Source organism: Narcine bancroftii, chromosome 2 (genome assembly GCF_036971445.1).
Source record: "Narcine bancroftii isolate sNarBan1 chromosome 2, sNarBan1.hap1, whole genome shotgun sequence".
Lineage (NCBI taxonomy): Eukaryota > Metazoa > Chordata > Chondrichthyes > Torpediniformes > Narcinidae > Narcine > Narcine bancroftii.
The window spans coordinates 95184097-95202250 of record NC_091470.1 but is presented as its reverse complement, the minus strand read 5'-3'; the positions used below and the strand labels follow the sequence as shown (position 1 = coordinate 95202250).

Here is an 18154-nt window from a genome sequence, read left to right as displayed (position 1 = left end):
AATGAGGAAACAAATGGTAAAACTAAACAAAAATGGGAACAAGATTTAAATATAAAGATAAAAAAGGAAACATGGGAGAAGTTATGCTCTGGAACGATGAGAAATACAATAAATACGAGGCTGCGTATGATACAATATAATTGGTTACACAGACTATACATTACACCGCAAAAGTTAAATAAATGGGACCCAACAGTATCTGATAGATGTTTTCGATGTAAAAAAGAAAGGGGAACAACAATTCATGCAATCTGGACATGTGAGAGAGTAGAAAAATTTTGGGATGATCTCAATCAGATATTAAATAAAATAACAGAAAACAATATACCAAAGAATCCAGAGATCTTTCTCCTAAGTAACATAAAAAATAAAGAATTTGGAATTGACTTGGAGGATGCACAAAAAAGATTTGTTAAGATAGCCCTAGCTGTAGCAAAAAAATGTATTATGTCAACCTGGAAATTGGAAGATAATTTGAAAATACAACAATGGTATATAGAAATGAATAAATGTATTCCATTAGAAAAAATAACATATAGTTTAAGAAATAATATTGAAATATTCGAACAAGTATGGGAGCCTTACATTAAATACAATAGCGAAAACCTACCGGGAACAAACATTACCTAAGTTGATGGAAGGAGAAGAGAAGAAAAAAATGGACTCAGTAGAATTTCTGGTGTATTTTTGTTGAATGACAACATTGTCTAACTGAATTAATGCAACCTAGATTGTATAACTAAAATGGATGAGAGGGGGGAGGGATGGGGGGGTGGCTTGGGAGGAGGGAGGGGGGAGGGAGAAAAAGTCACTGTAAATGTGTGGAAAAGAAAAAGTGTATATCATGGCTATTGTGATTTATGGTGTGAAAAATAAAAAATTTAAAAAAAAAAAAAAAAAAAAAAAAAAAAAAAAAAAAAAAAACTCTTCTGGTTTCTGCTAGCCTACTCCCCATTCTCCCCCTCTCCCCCATCCCTCTGTCTCCTTTCCTCCAGCTCTTCACAACCTTCCCCTCCCCCTGGTTTGCTGGTGTGTCCTCCCTCCCTTATCCACCTATTACCTCCTACCTGTGGGCATCATGCTCCTCCCCCAGCCCCTCCCTCCCTCCCATCATTTTGTTCAGGCACCTGCCTACATGTTGCTCATACCTTGATGAAGGACTCAAGCCCGAACTGTTGGTTATGTGTGTTTAGGACACTGACCAACTCAGTTTCTCCAGCATTGTTTTTACTTCAACCAAGGTGTCTGCAGACTTATATGATTTTTTTTTGGATTATTGCCCAGTGTTGGGGTAATACAATAGATGGGTTAAGAAATAGGTAATGAATTTAAAAACCAATATGAATATGCACATTATTTTTGAGATTGGTAAAGAGTGATCATTGGGAACTGAAGGGGACACTGCAGTATTAGGCCTGGAGAGAATGTAGAGGGATATAGACGGGTATATGAATGGGCATGATCGTTGGAATATTATGTGGAAAAAATGTGAGGTTATTGTAGAGCTTGTCGAAAGAATCAAAGACTTGTTGATCCAAACCAAGGCTTTTATTAGCAAAAGACAGAAGCTCTTCATAGGTGGCCGACCAGTCCGGAATGATCTGACCTGGCTAGGGACACAACCCTTTAAAGCCCAGACAATAGGCATGGCTTAGCTCTCAGCCAATCGCTGTAAGCACAGTCTAGATACTGTAACTATATACACTATATACATTGGTGATAGATCTGTACTATCACAGTTATACATGTGCGCTATGCAGTGTGGAGTAAGAACGACATACACACAGTCGAGTTAAGGTCGAAGACTGATTTATTGCTCTGCCAGCTATGTTTAAACTCACTTCCTGCCTATGAGGAATGGAGTGACATCATCGCAACTGGCCGGTATTCCACTACCCACTGTTTCCCGCCATGCGGGAGGTCACGTAGGACGATGGCTGGTGGTCCCTGCAGGGCCTTCATGATTGTTGCATTTGCTGGCCATTTTGTGAGCCAGGTCGCGACTTGGATTGCAGGCCACATGAACCCCCACCCCCAAAAATGGCCCTCAGTGAGAATGTGGTGCCTTACCCATGCTTTGGTTCTGCAGAGGAGAATTATGGCACCACGTGTGCAGGTGTTGTCGGACGGTGTGATTGAGTGGGGAGCAGGAGGTTTGACATTCCCCCAGGGGCATCGTTTGAAAAGTTCCGGTGTGCACCAAATGCCACCCTTTTAAGTTTACCAGCAGGCAGTGGGCATGCAGGAAATTGGCTCCCAGGAGCTGTTGCTCCACTGCTGCAACAGTAAAAATCACTTAAGTGGTGGCCAGCAAATCATAGGGTCATGGTGAGGGTACATTAAGTTCGTATAGAGGTGCTGTTCGCTGCCCTCGGTGCTGGGCCCATCTTGGCTTTCTGGGTGTCATAGGCTGTGGTGGGGGTGGGGGAAGGACACTTATTTGGGCATTGGTGTCCATGAGGAAGCACCTTCCCAACAGAGTCCCACATGTGGAGGAGGCTGTCACGTTGGTGAACCACTACAGCCATTAATGATGGTTGGCCATGGCATTTCCTGGAAATACAGAGAGTGAGCGGCATTAACAGGCTTCCACACCCCAATGTTGATAATACTACCAATATTGGTTAGGGGGCCCACTTGCCTCTCCATTTGCAGTGCCCTTGTTGCCAGATGGGGTCAGGGCTTGGTAATCTGTTCCACCGAGGCGCATTTTTCTTTCTTCGCTCTCCACCGCACGTCCGCCCAAGCTGCGACTTTCCTTGGGTCTCGTAAGTCCTCATCGGTGAGCAAGAGTCAGATATGCTCAGGCAGCTGCTCCAGGAAAATCTGCTCAAAGAGCAGGCAAGGCATGTGCCCCTTGACGAGTGCAAGCATCTCACTCATGAGGGCAGTTGGGGCCTTGTCCCCCCCAAACTGTCCAAGTGTGGCAGATGGGCAGCACGCTCATGCCATGATAGCCTGAAAGAGCGAGTTAGTAGCTCTTTGCCTTGCTCCAGAGGCTACTGCAGAAAATAAACAACCCTCACAGCCATGTCCTATTTGAGCAAGATCACTACGTAGTAGTAGCAGGTGTCGGCAGCAATCTGTTGAGGTGGAACTGGGTATTGGCCTGTTCGAACCACACATGGTTGCAATGCCCAGAACATTGGCAGCTTTAGCGAGATCAACTAGAGAGCTTCTTGGTTCGTCATCTTTGGGTCCAACTACTGGTTGGACCTGTCGGGGTCACCAATATAGCGCGGTGTGGAGTAAGATCGACACACACACACACAGTCGAGTCAAGATTGAAGACCAATTTATTGCTCTGCCAGCTCTGTGTACATTCACTCCCTGCCTCTGACAACATGAGTGATGTCATTGCAGTGCTGGCCTCTGACTGCCTGGCGGTCCCGCCGCTCCCCACTGTTTCCCACTGTGCAGGAGGTCCTTCCCTGCGGGGCCCTCGTGATTGCTGCATTCGCCGGCCATTTTGTGAATCAGGTCACGACTGGGTTCACAGGCCGCTACAAGGTCACCCACTCTGGAGATGGATTAGGAACATCTTTTTTTAAACTTTTGGAATTGAAAAATGCATGTGTATTCTTCTATACAAAAGCCAACAGATTTAGAAAGCAATTGGCATGGCTAACATGAAAGTTTGAAAACAAAATGAGGCGACGTCCGGAATTTTGTGAACATGTCTGTTCTCACCACTTGTGCAAGGATAGAGGGAAGGGGGTGAAATGTTCATTCCTAAGATGGTGGGTGTAATGGTATGAATTGTGTGTGCTAATTGGCTTGGGCTGGCACTCTTACCTGGACTCCTCCCCTGGGACCCAGGCCATAAAGGTCGGGCCACATCTCCCTTCCCTGCACTTCCCTAGTTTGGATCCGGGCCAGCTCAAGTCTTCTGTACAATAAAGCCTATAGTTTCCCTCAGTCTTTGTCCTTGTGATTATTGGGGCAACTGGTAATGCCCAACAATTTATTGTACAGAATTTTTAACGTCTCCAGTAATGGAGAAGCTGCTGCATCCCGATCAGCTAGAGGTGGATCCCCAAGTCCCGGGTGCATCAGAACTCTGAGCAGTAGGTCAATTGCTTCAACAACTTTCTGGAGGCCACTGCTGGAGTGGTCGATTCGGATGAGAAGAGGCTGAAAGTCCTACAGGCAAGGTCAGCCAGTGGGCTTTTCAGGCCATCAGAAGCTGCACGACCTACACAGAGGCAATGGCTGAGCTAAGGGCGCTATACATGCCCAAGATCAATGAGGTCTACTTCCATTATCTCCTGGCGTCCAGAAAAAAGCATCTTGGTGAGTCGGTAGAAGAGTTCGTTCGAGCCCTGATCACACTGGGAAAAGACTGTTTGGGGAACCCCACGGTCCCTGTGCCGGGGGCCCAGTGCATGGAAGACCTGGTCCAGGACGTTTGCGTGTCAGGATTGAGGTCAGTCTATATCCAACAGTGTCTCCTTGAGGAGGATCAACTCCCACTGAAATGGGCTATCCAATTGGCCAGGACCTTAGACTCGGCCCAACGCCACGTGGAGTCGATTGCGAGCAGAAGCGGGCCTACCCAGTATGTGTTGCCAAGAGGACCGCCATCCTGGGAGTCGGCGTCAGGGACGGCTGACCTGACTGTGGCTGCAGTAGCACTGGGATCGTTGAGGTGCAACTTCTGTGGGCAGGCAAGACATCTGCGACGTCTCTGCCCCGCGAAATGAGCTACCTGCTCAGGCTGCGGGAAAAAGTGCCACTACCAGCATGTTTGCAGGTCCAGAGCAGTGCAACATGTATGGCTGAGGAGCTTCCAGTGCCGGCTGTGTGCGCTTTACCCACTCCCACCGCCATCCTCTGCGCAGCAGCAATCCTCACCATCGACATCACTTCCACCCATGATGTCAACTCTGCCTTCTTCACCAGCGTAGGCAGCATAGTCAACATGGAGGTCACCATCTTGGGCATCGGACCTCCCCACCAACAACGAAGACGATGCACCCATCTTGGCTTCGATCACCTTGGACCAAGTCAGCCCTCAACTGATCACAAACTCTATGATGCAGATCAAAGCGAATGGGCACAAATCAAACTGCCTCTTCGATAGTGGCAGTACTGAAAGTTTTATCCACCTCAAGGTGGCCTGTAGATTCTTGATACCCATTTGGCTGATGACCGGGTCCGTGTCAATAGTGGCGAAAGACCAATGGACTTGAATCCGGGGTTACTGTGTGGCTTCTCTGATGGTGGGGTGGGGGGGGGAGGGAATGTTATGATGACTTTTTATTGTTGGTCATGCCCCAGCTCTGTGTGCCGATCCTCCTGGGCCTCGACTTCCAGAGTCAGTTCAGGAGTGTGACGATGGCAATTGGGGGGCCCCAAACTCTGCTCACCATTTACAACCCACAGCTTATGGATACCCTCCCCAATCAAGCACCCAGCCTCCGGAACCGACCTGCACCCTGCAGGTGGCCCCTCCATCACTATTCGCGAACCTCACCCTGGACTGTAAACCAATCACCACCGAGAGTAGGCACTACAGCAACTGAGGATATGGTATTCATCCAGGCCGAGGTTCAGCAACTCTTGGCAGAGGGGATCATAGCCCCTAGCTCCAGTCCCTGGAGGGCGCATGCCCTCGTGGTCAGAGGGGAAGACAAGCCCCAGATGGTGATTGATTATAGCCAAATCATCAACCACTTCACCCAGATGGATGTCTACCCTCTACTCCGGATAGCCGACTTGGTCAATAATGTTGCACAATAGAGTCTTCTCGCTCGGCCTATCATCAACTTCCCCTTAGCCCGAGCGATCGGCTCTACAAGGGATTTGAGGCTGATGGCAAACTGTTTCACTTCCTGAGGGTGCCTTTCGGTGTTACTAACGGTGTCTCTGCTTTTCAGAGGGTCATGGAACGGATGATGGAGGAGCACAAGCTGACGGTGATGTTCCATATCTTGACAATGTCACCATCTGTGGCCACAAGCAGCAGGACCACGATGCGAACCTCGCAAGGTTCTTATGTACAGCCAAGTCTCTCAACTTGACGTACAATAAGGACAAGTGTGTGTTCAACACAGACCACCTGGCCCTTCTCAGTTAGTTCGTGGCATTGCTCTGGACCCCGACCGCATGCGTTCCCTTATGGAGCTCCCAGTCTTAAACACCCTAATGGCACTGAAAAGGTGCCTGGGGCTGTTTTCCTATTATGCACAATGGGTGCCCAGTTATGCCGATAAAGCCCACCCCCAATTAAGTCCACAACTTTCCTGTTATCGGCGCAGGCTCAAACTGCATTCTACCAGATCCAAGGAAACACTGCATGCAGTGGACGAATCGATCCCATTTCAGGTGGAGAGCGACACCTCTGATTTCGCACTGGCCGCCACTTTTAACCAGGCAGGCAGGCCAATACCTTTTTTCTCCCGCACCGTGCATGGTCCTGAGGTATGTCACTCCTCGGTTGAGAAGGAGGCCCAAGCGATCGTTGAGGCAGTGCACCACTGGTGACATTTCCTGGCCAGTAAACATTTACCTTGCTGACAGACCAGAGGGATAAAATCAAGAATGACAAGATTCTTAGGTGGAGGATCAAGCTCTCCAACTCAATCATCCCTCAGTCAATCATCCCTCAGACACCCTATCTCGGGGGATGTGCATCAAAGCGCATCTTGACCGTCTCCAGACCCTCCACAACATTCTGTGCCACCCCGGAGTCACAAGGTTATGTCACTTCATCAAGACTCGGAACCTTCCGTATTCCGTTGAGGATGTCCGGTCCACGACCAGACGCTGCCAGATCTGCACTGAATGTAAGCCACAGTTCTACTGGCCCGAGAAGGCACATCTCATCAAGGCCACATGCCCTTTTTAATGGTTCAGTGTCGATTTCAAGGGCCCCCTACCCACTACAAATAGGAATGCCTACTTTCTAGCGGTGATGGATGAGTTCTCCAAATTCCCCTTTGCTATTCCCTGCCCGGATATGACCTCGGCGACGGTAATCAAGGCACTTCGCTGTATCCTCAACCTGTTTGGGTGCCCTGGGTACATCCACAGTGATCGAGGGACCTCGTTCATGAGTGAGGAACTGCAATAGTACTTCTTGGCCAGAAGCAGAGCCACCAGCTATAACCCCAGAGGTAAAGGCCAGGTGGAAAGAGAGAACACCACCATCTGGAAGGCAGTGCTCCTGGCCCTTAGGTCCAAAAACATGCCGCTGTCCCGCTGGCAGGACATTTTGCCCAAAATGCTTCACGTCATCCGGTCGCTCCTGTGCACCGCGACTAACACCACCCCACATGAATGTTTGTTTGCTTTCCCTAGATCAGCGAATGGTGCCTCTATTCCTCCTTGGTTAGCAACCCAGGGCTGGTCCTGCTATGGAGACATGTGAGGGACTATAAGACGGATTCACTAGTGGAAACGGTACACCTCATACATGTCAACCCACAATATGCGTTTGTGAGGTACCCCATGGCCACGAGGACACTGTGCCTATCTGAGACCTGGCAAGGGCCGGGGATCGCAAAATCGCCCATCCCGCGGAGCAGACCACTCCACACGGGAGCGCAATGCTGGAGGCCGAGCCACCTGGCTCCCCTCTCCAGGAATTAGTCCTCCAGGAGGCATCAAATTCCCCTTCCTCCCGGGAGCCCTCAAACGTCACCCCAACCCAGACTGTTCCCTCCCCTGCCCCCCCCCGGGACCACTTCCCCTCCCAAATAGCAGAGCTTAGACACACCTGCCCTCCGGCAGACCCACAGAAGGAGGAAGTTGCTGGTGTGGCTAAACCTCTAGCAAATCTTTTTCCTTCTCTCTCCCCTCTTGTTGTGTCGAAGGGAGGTGGGTTCTGTTTAAAAAGAGGGGTGAATGTAATGGTATGGAATGTGTGTGCAAATTGGCTCGGGCTGGCCCACCCCCTAATGACCCTCTCACCTGGACTCCTCCCCTGGGATTCAGGCCATAAAGGTTAGGCCACCTCTGCGCTTCCCTAGCTTGGATCTGGGCCAGCTCAAGTCTTCTTACAATAAAGCCTATCATTTCCCTCAGTCTTTGTCCTTGTGATTATTGGGGCAACTGGTAGTGCCCAAGAGTAGGTTTGTGGCCCAAGGAGACATGAGGCAGAGCAATGAGAGATGATCTCATTCAAACACAAAATCCTTGCAGGGATTGACAAGATGCAGAATGGTGTTCCCCTTGTCTGGGGTTGCTGAGAACAGGGTTGGCCTTTCAGGATGGAGATGAAAAGAAATTTCCTCACCCAGAGGTGGTCGAATCTGTGAAATTCATTCATCATCCAAGAAGCTCAGTCTGAAGATTCAAGGAACAGCTCAGCTAATGAATGAATTTTTTTTTTAAATCCAGGAGTTTTAGAACAATATTGCACAGACTATATCGAGTCTGTGCCAAACTAATTTCCTCCCTAGTCTCACTGACCTGCACTAGTTTATAGCCCTCTGTACCCCTCCCATGGACCGGGTTGTTGGTTTAGGAGAATATCAAGACAATAAATGGTGGGACAAGGGGTAGAATTTCTTTCTCCGTCTTCTGTTTATAATAACTGCCTTGGCAGCTACCTTATTTTCTGAGCAATTATGAATGAAAGTGAATTAAAAAGACCTGAGTTCATTAAATATATTAGGGAACAAATTACTTTTTATTTACAAATGAATCAGGATTCAGTACAAAGTAAATTTGTTTTATGGGATGCTTTAAAAGCATATTTGAGAGGTCAGATCATTAGTTATACAGCTAGAGTTAAAAGATTGAAAGTCATAATTTGGAAAAAGAAATTGAAAAGTTAGAGAAAGAATTTCAGAAGAATTCTACTGAAGATAGTAAGATCCATTTATCTAAATTAAAATAACAATATAATATATTGATATCATATAAATATGAAAAAATGATTCAAAGATCGAAAGCGTTATTATGAGCTAGGCAAAAGCGCACATAAGGTTTTAGCTTGGCAATCAAAAACAGAACAAGCATCAAGAACAATTAATGGTATTAGGAAAGATTCGGAGATTACTTATAAACCTCAAGAAATTAATGAGAATTTTTTTAGATTTTATAATGAACTGTATACATCTGAAAGTAGACAAAATACTGAGCAAATTGATTTGATTTTGGCTAATTAAAATTTCCCATAATTGACTGGGAAAGATATTAACGATTTAGATTGTCCTTTTACAAAATTGGAATGAAAAAAAGCATTGCAATTAATATCAGGAGGAAAGTCCCCAGGTGAAGATGGGTTTACAGTGGAATTTTTAAAAGAATTTAATGATTTGTTGTTTCCGGTTGATATGGAAGTTTTGAAGCAGGCAACTGAGGTGGGTTCATTTCCAGAATAATTTTCGATGGCGTTGATTACTGTTATTCCAAAGAAAGATAGAGATCCATGAAAAGTCTCTTCTTATCGTCCAATCTCGTTATTAAATGTAGATTATAAAATTGTTGCAAAAGTATTAGCTAACAGATTGACCAATTATTTGCCAAAATTAGAACATGTTGATCAAGCTAGATTTATAAAGGGTCGATACTCAATGGTAATGTTACTAAATTGATGCTGCTAATAATTAATGCTGCTAGAAAACAAGCTAATCAACCAATGATAGTGGTCTTAGATGTGGAAAAGGCTTTTGATAGGGCTGAGTGGAAATTTTTATTTAAGGTTTTAGAAAAATCTCAATTTCGACCGATTTTCACTACTTGGGTTAAAGCTTTATATATTAATCCTACAGCACAAATAATGATGAATGGTCTGATTTCATTGGCTTTTACACTATCTCGATCAACTAGGCAAGGCTGTCCTCTTTTACCAATGTTGTTTGTATTGGTAATAGAACCTTTAGCTCAAGCTGTTTGGCAAAATTTGGATATTAAAGGTATTAAAGTAGGTGAACAAGAATACAAGATTAATTTGTTTGCCAGTGATGTTTTAATATATTTAACATATTCTAAAGAATCTTTGAGGATACTGCAAAATTTATTACATCGATACGGTATATTGTCAGGTTATAAGGTGAACTGGGAGAAGAGTGAAATATTGCTGATATTAAATGAAGATTATTTAGATTGTAGACAGGTTACTAAATTTAAATGATCTGATAAGATTAAATATTTAGGAGTTATAGTTAATAAAGATTACCATGACTTATATGTATTAAATTATATGCCTTTGTTGAATAAGATTAAAATTGATTTACAGAAATGGAAAGAATTGCCATTAACTTTAATTGGGATAGTAAATTGCATAAAAATGAATCCTCATATACAATATCTTTTTCAATCTATTCCATGTAGGATTCTGAAATTTTTTTTTAAAGAATTAAATAAAGCAATTCAATTATTTTTATGGAAGGGTAAATTATCTAGGGTCTCTATGCATAAATTAACATGGTGGTATGAATGGTGAGGACTTCAGTTACCAAATTTTCAAAATTATTATGAGGCGGCTCAATTGAAATTTATTAATAGGTTCAACAATCACCGGTTTGGGCACAATTGAAATTTATTAATAGGTTCAACAATCACCGGTTTGGGCTCAATTGAAATTTATTAATAGGTTCAACAATCACCGGTTTGGGCTAAAGTTGAGTTGGATCAAATTCTTGAAAAAGAAATGAGTCAATTTTTTTACAAATTGTTGTTACAATAACTTAATTTACCAGTATTAAGACATATATTGGATATTTGGTATATCAGGATCAGCTTATAGGTTCTAAAGGGAAAATTTCGATTAAATCACCATTGTAGCAGAATAAATTAATTGTTTTCTTTAAATAATCCTGATTTGAAAAATTGGAAATTGAAAGGAATTAGTATTATACAGGATTGTTTTGAGGTGGGTAAATTTTCTACATTTAAAAGATTACAAGAGAAATTTGGTATTTCTGCAAATTCTATTTTAGCCTATTATCAAGTTCGAGATTTTTTGCGAATACATTTGGGTAAGGAATTAGTTTTACCAAGTCAATCTAAGTTTGAGATTATAATGGTTGGCAAGGACACAAAAGGATTTATATCGGATATGTATAGATTGTTGCAAGAAAAGATGGATAAAGTTGGGATAGATAGTATAAAAGAGAAATGGGAGAAAGATTTAGATATTAAATTATCTTGGGAGGAATGGTCAAATATGTGTATGGACAGTGTTACAAAATTAATTAATGGTTATAATTTTATTATAATTTTATTCATCATTATATTTGACTCCTGAGAAATTGAAGAAATATGGATTTAGACCAACAGATTGGTGTTTTAGATGCGGAGTAAAGACAGGTACTTTTGTGCATTGTGTATGGACATGTAAGAAAGTTAAATTTTTTTGGGAAAAAGTTATTAAATTTTTGAGAGATTTATTTACGATTGATTTGCAAATTGATTCAATGATGTGTTTACTGGGATATATCAATGCTGTCACTTTGAGATTGGTTGATAAACCACAGTTGGCAATCCTGTGGTTAGGGTTAGCGGTTGCAAGAAAATGCAGAGCGATAACTTGGAATTGAATATACAAAGATGACATAATGAATTGCAATCGTGTTTATATTTGGAAAAAAATAACTTACAATTTGCAAAATAATTCTTCTTTTTTTATTAAAATGTGGAGTTTATATTTGGATTGTATGAGTATTGATCTTAAGTAAGAGTTAAGTAAAGAATTGGCACATTGATTAATTAATTTTAAATGTATATTCTTTTAAGGCTCTGAGGGGTGAGGGAGGGAGTTAAGATATAGTAGTTAGTAGTGGGAGGGAGGGTGTGGGGTTATTATTATTATTATCAGTATTATTTTTTATGCTTTTTCTTCTTTTTATATTGCATTTTGGAATCCAAGAGTGATTTTGGTGTTATCCAGGAGTATAGTAGAAACAGTGTTTGTCAGCCCAATACTGTATGAGGGAATTGTATTTTCTTTTTTTTGTAATATTTTGTAAAATTCTTAAATAAAATTTTCAAAACAAACTGAATGGAACTGAACCTTGCGATTCTCAGAATTGTAGGTGATGTCATGTATGTACTCTGACAATAAATCGGAAATCTAAATCCAAATATATTAAAATTCCCTCATTCAGTATTGGGCTGACAAACACTGTTTCTACTATACTCCTGGATAACACCAAAATCACTCTTGGATTCCAAAATGCAATGGTTAATATAGCACAAGGTAATTTGGTCCAACAGCTCCATGCTGGCTCCCAGCAGAGCTCCCATTCCCTCTCTCCTTATTTTCACACAAGGTATTCTCTTCCACATGCCCATCAGTTCCACTTTGATTCTCTTGCCACTTTTCAGGTTGTACTTATTCCAGTAGCCAATGAACCACTGAAAAAAAACACTGCACCAATCCAATATTCTAGTGCAAAACTAAACATTCCACTAAATAACCAACTGATTCAATTGGTAAAGGAAAGATTAATTTTAAATGAAATTCTTTTCAACAGAATCACCTCCCAGCAAGGCAGATTCTCCAAAGATTTTTCTTTAGACATATATCATGGCCCACAAGGCTGTGCTAGCCAATTGCACCCGGTACATTTTTGAAGGGCAGGAGGAATCCGGAGAACTTGGAGGAAACCCATGCAGACATGGGGAGAATGTACAAAAAGACTGCATTCCGAATTCGAACCCCGGTTGCTGATGTTGTAATAACGTTGCGCTAACCGCTACGTTAACTGTGCTACCACGACCAGTGTTGGAAGCTGGCATGGGTTCAATGGGACTGAATTGCCTTCTGTACTGTAATGATTCTAAAAACTTAAGCGTAGAAATTTGCACTGGGATAATCTGGCAAGCCTTTTAAATGTTCTATGGAAAAGTCAGAGGTCAAAACAACAAAATAATCCAAGTTTGTGCTATGTAGTCATTGGATTTTGCATGTTTGAGATTCAGAAACTACATATACTGCTGTACATCAGTGTTACATTAATGAGGAGCAGCAAAGGTGTTTGTCTTTTATCTCCTCAATCCTTGAACTTCATCTAGGATATACAACCTCTTCTATATCTGTGTTCTCAATACTTCACTTAATTTCAGCACAGACAACTTGGCCAAATTAGTGTATGAGAACTGATGGACGACACGAACTTCTCCCACCCTCTGCACGTTCTAGTCCTTTTGTTCTCCACACCAAATTAGTGTATGAGAACTAATGGACGGCACGAACTTCTCCCACCCTCTGCACGTTCTAGTCCTTTTGTTCTCCACACCAAATTAGTGTATGAGAACTGATGGACGGCGTGAACTTCTCCCACCCTCTGCATGTTCTAGTCCTTTTGTTCTCCACACCAAATTAGTGTATGAGAACTGATGGACGGCGTGAACTTCTCCCACCCTCTGCACGTTCTAGTCCTTTTGTTCTCCACACCAAGTTAGTGTATGAGAACTGATGGACGGCACGAACTTCTCCCACCCTCTGCACATTCTATTCCTTTTGTTCTCCACATCTTCCCTAAACCTCCATTACTTGCTTCATCCAAGTTCTGGAGTCGTACCTTGGATAATGAAATTTCTCTCAAACCCATTTAAACGCTGAAAATGCTGCAAATACTCAGCACATCAATCAGCTGTGGAGAGAGGAAAAGTGACAGGTTGATAACATTACCCAATCCTAAGGACTGTACCTTGTTGGATTTATTGGTGATGATCAAGTATGTTGATTGCCTCAGATTCAAGTCTCCAATAAGGAATTCAGTTGCAGAGAAACTACCAGACCCCCAGATCCTTTAGTTTGATCACATGCACAGTAAGCTCCTACAAATGACCTACCAGGATTGTTGTCTGAAGAAGGCAAGCAAAATCATCGAGGACCCCTTTCACCCCGCACATTTCATCTTTCAGCTGCTCCCGTCGAGGAAGAGATACAGGCGTATCAGAGCCAGCACCACCAGGCTGAGGAGCAGCTCCTTCCCACGGGCAGTGAGAATGCTGAATGACCAAAGGAACTGCTCACACTAACCATCTGAGAGTCTCATAATCATGAAACAATATTTATTTATTTGTATATATGAATGCGTCCTGTATATGAAGTGTTTGTCGGTTGCATGTCTGCATATTTTTTGCAACAAGGAACGGAGAACATTGTTTCATCGGGTTGTACTTGTGCAATCAGATGACAATAAACGATGATTTTAAACAGTGAGATGATCCAGTAACTTTTTCTTCTTCTTCCACCCCCCCCCCACCCCCCACCCTGATGATCCAGTAACTTAGGATAGAAATATTGGTTGGCGGAGGTAATGAGAGTGCACCAGGAAGGACTCCACTGCCCTCCAAGGGAGGGTCTCATGTCCATCCAAGAAACCCTCACCTGAAAGTCAAGTGTATAGTATTCCCTCACAGGCCAGTTTCTGGACTTGACCAGGTGCTCTGTTTAGGTTTCGACCAATTCACCCCACCACATACAGAAGGGAGTGAATAGACTCCATCGTTCTTCTCAGATCACCATCAACTTCAACCACTAGGGAACTATCAGCAATGTTACTTAGCAACACCCAGCTCCCTGCTGCTCCTCTAGGCAACAGAAATCAGAGATTGGATGGAGTGCCTTGGCTGGTGTTAGGGGAGAGTGCTTGATAAATGCATCTGAGACATTCCACAGTGTAATCAGTTTGGCTGAATAGCAATCTCAGAAGATCAGGTAGCAGGCTTTTTCCAACTTGTTTCTGATTATGCCTTGATAAATTATTCAGTGGTATATTTGATAATACTGTAGTTGATATTACTGGTGACGTTGGTTTCTTTACTTTTTAAAACTGTTTCCATCACCTCATTTTGATGGATAAAGCACATAGGACACCAGAAAAATGAAACAACCATGAAGAAATTGCCCAAATTAACCTTCCATCTCACGCTAGAAAAGGGAAAGGCAAATGACCAAACTGCTGGGGCTTTTTTTCTGACCCCCATCAGGGACTGCTTTCTTCCACCATTAAATGTTCCCCAATGCAAGGGCCTACATTTCCACAGCAGTTATTTGAAGTAAATACAGCTCATGAAATATTCAAGTGTGGTTACTGCTGACATGTAGGAAAACAAGCTGCCAGTTTATACATCAAAGACCTGTGGATAGTGACATGAAAATTACTAGATGGACGTTGCCAACAACACTGACAGGAGTGGTACACGAACATCTGCAGACACTGACTGTAGCAAAAACACAGAAATGCTGGAGGAACTCAACTTGCATCCGCATGTCCTCCCTCACCACCCATCAGGGCCCCAAACAGTCCTCCCAAATGAAATAGCATTTTATTTGTGAATCTGCAGGGGTCATTGACTGCTCCCATTGTAGTCTTCTCTACACCAGAGAGACTGGGAGATCGGTTTGTTCAGCACCTCAGCTTTATCCACCGCTATAGCATGGATTTCCCAATGGCCACCCATTTCAATTCCCCATCCCATTACCTTGCTGACATGTCTATCCATAGTCTCATGCACTGCCAGACTGAGACTACCTACAAATTAGATAAATCATCTTCCATATGGGCATCGTTCAATGGGTGGCATTAACAGAGTTTTCCGGCTGCTGTTAAACTGTGCCCCCTCCCCTTCTTCTTCCCCATTGCCTTTTCCCCCCAGCTATCTTCCCTTTTCCCTCTGTCTCTTTTCACAGAGCCAAAATTAATTCTCACCTCACCTATTATCACCTTTTGTTGGTCTGGTCTTTATTGAGATGACTTTCTGTTCTTTGCTTGTACCTTAAAGAAGGGCTCAGGCCTGAAAAGTCAGTAAATATACCTTGACCTCCTATGGATGGTGTGAGACCGGTTAAGTTCCTCCAGCATTTCTGTGAGTTTTTACTACAAGCCCACTGGAAAACTCCAACACCCTTCTTGGAAATAGTAACTTACCTCACCATCTTCTGTCAAGCAACACTCCCTCAGCACTGGCTCCTTCCCACGGCACCAGTCCCCTTCCCACAGTGCTCCCTCGGCACGGGCCCCCTCCTGCGATGCTCACCCTGAACAGCATGGGAAATATCAACCTTTGTTGGCACACTCATCTCTGGAGTGGACCTTAACCCCTGACATTTTGGATCGTGTGTACCTGTAGCTCCAGCACTCGCTTGCTGAGCTTCACGTTACACTCCTACATCCCCTCTGGAATTCGTTCTGTCTATGGAAGTCATCTTAGGCTCTTGCAAAAGCCTCACCTTCGGCTTTCTTCAACAACCTGCACTGAATGACAATCTAGGCTTGTCAATCTAGGCCTGACAATCTAGGCTTATCCTGCAGGATGCTATTGGCTCGCAACTACCACAGCGCCCATCTTCAAAACACCAACTGTCCATTTCCAAAACTATGGTCCTCTCCTCCCACCCATGTGTCTCTGACCTCCCTACCCACCCTTCCTTGAGCACTGAGACTGCAACTGCCAATGTTGTGGTTGTAGCTCCTGGTGTTTGGGGCATGATTCACTCACTTTATTTGTTTAAATGCATACGTTTAGTACAGTTTATTTGGGTGACCATTACATGGTCATTCTGCCTCGCCAGCAGGGAAAAGTATCTCCGGGTTGTATGTGATGTCATGTATGCACTCTGACAAGAAATCTGAAATCACACCACTTTCCTATCACTAGCCTGCAATGACGTTGACTGCATTCTTGATGGATACATTCACCACCCAAGAAAATAGTACATTTAAAAATACAAGTGGTACTATTTGGTTAACCGCCACTGTGACATTCAACCTGGAAAAAGCAGTGATAGCTAAGTAGAGGCCAATCAGACTATATATCTGTGACGATCGCCTTCAAAAAGGGAATCAATCCACCCCTTGCAATAAATTCTCCCACAGAGATCAGCCCCACTTCACACAACTGCCTTAGCCATCCTCTCTGGTGCAATTCACACAGACCACTCTTGACCCTTCCTCGCCCTGCACCCCTTCCCCTCACCTCTCCCCCTTCCACCAACTCCCTCTCATGGTCTACCCTGTGGGAACTCCTCATCCAGCAGCAAAGCTGATGGAGCAGGATACAAGCCCAGTTTGTCCATTTGCAGTAAACTAGCACGGTCAGTCAGAACGCTATTGCTGTCTCCATCAACACCGAGGGTTCCCAGCATTTTCTGTGACATGGCCGGGCGAGGGGATACTCCTCACCAAAACCAAACCCAGCCACACACCAAGCCCAGCAAGTTCACGGACCACCTGCACATCCCAGCGAGAGGCGGCCGCACAGCGTTCGATGCTGCCCAGACCCTCATCGCCCGCGCCCAGGTTTACCTGGCTGCGTTCGCGGACTCGTCACCCCCTCCAGCAACCTTCGGCTCTTGCAATATCGCCGCTACTCCTTCTCTCGCCGCTATTTAACCAGCCTTCAGCAACGATCGGCCAATGGCAGGCGACATCCGGGGTGGCCGTGTCGTGGGTGGGGAATCGTTCTGCTGATGGGGCTGGGCTGATGGTTAAGAGTTCAGCTGTGATCAGGCAGTAAACGTTGCCAATGAGGAGATTGATACATTGGACACTTCCTTGACCCACATTCTGGCGATCCATCCCATGGAATGATAATGGTTCCTTTCATTCAGTTTGTGGGGGTTGAGATGAGGATACCCCTCCTCAGAAAAGAACAACATGTGTGTGTGTGAATGGATTTAGGTGAGTAGGGGGGTTGCACAGGTCCAGATCCATCCTCTCAATATCCCCTCCTGAATCCAGTGGCCTGCTGAGGTCCAAGATGGCTGAAGAAGTTCTGTTGCAGTGAATGGCCAGACCGAGCTTCAATGCAAGGGATGCCCTTTCCGCGCTTTACGTCACATGTTTACTAGATGACCGTCGACCCTACGAGAGGGTTTGTCCGCCCCTTGATAGGTCTTGCTTTTCATCCTGCAGGTTGTCGAGGCACCCTCCGCACCAGGCAAGCCTAGGGGGTGGGGGGGGGGGGGAGCCGGTGTAGTTGCTGACCACATTTGCTGACAAGTAGTACTGGGTTACATGGTACCAGTAGCACCCCAAAAGTGATAACTGACAGGATCTGATGGCGATCTCCAGACATCAGACAGAGAATCTTTGGAGCATTCAAAATTCTTAATTCCTCCAAACTACCTTGCAAAATAAAAATTTTTAAAGTGCAAGGAAAAATCAAAGTTAGTGAAACACAAAAGTCTGCATCAGGTAAAAAGTACAGGAGCCTGCAGATGAACTCTCAGTGGCACAAGGACAGC

At 44.2% G+C, this 18154-nt stretch overlaps 1 long non-coding RNA gene across 1 annotated transcript in view; it reads left to right on the top strand.

Moving 5' to 3' along the window:
- LOC138752416 (uncharacterized) overlaps positions 1-14125 on the top strand; it is a 35366-nt gene extending 21241 nt beyond the window's left edge. Inside the window, exon 2 of the long non-coding RNA XR_011350625.1 lies at positions 13825-14125. This is a non-coding gene — a long non-coding RNA (uncharacterized lncRNA). The remainder of the gene's footprint in view (positions 1-13824) is intronic.
- The last annotated feature ends 4029 nt before the right edge of the window (positions 14126-18154 follow it).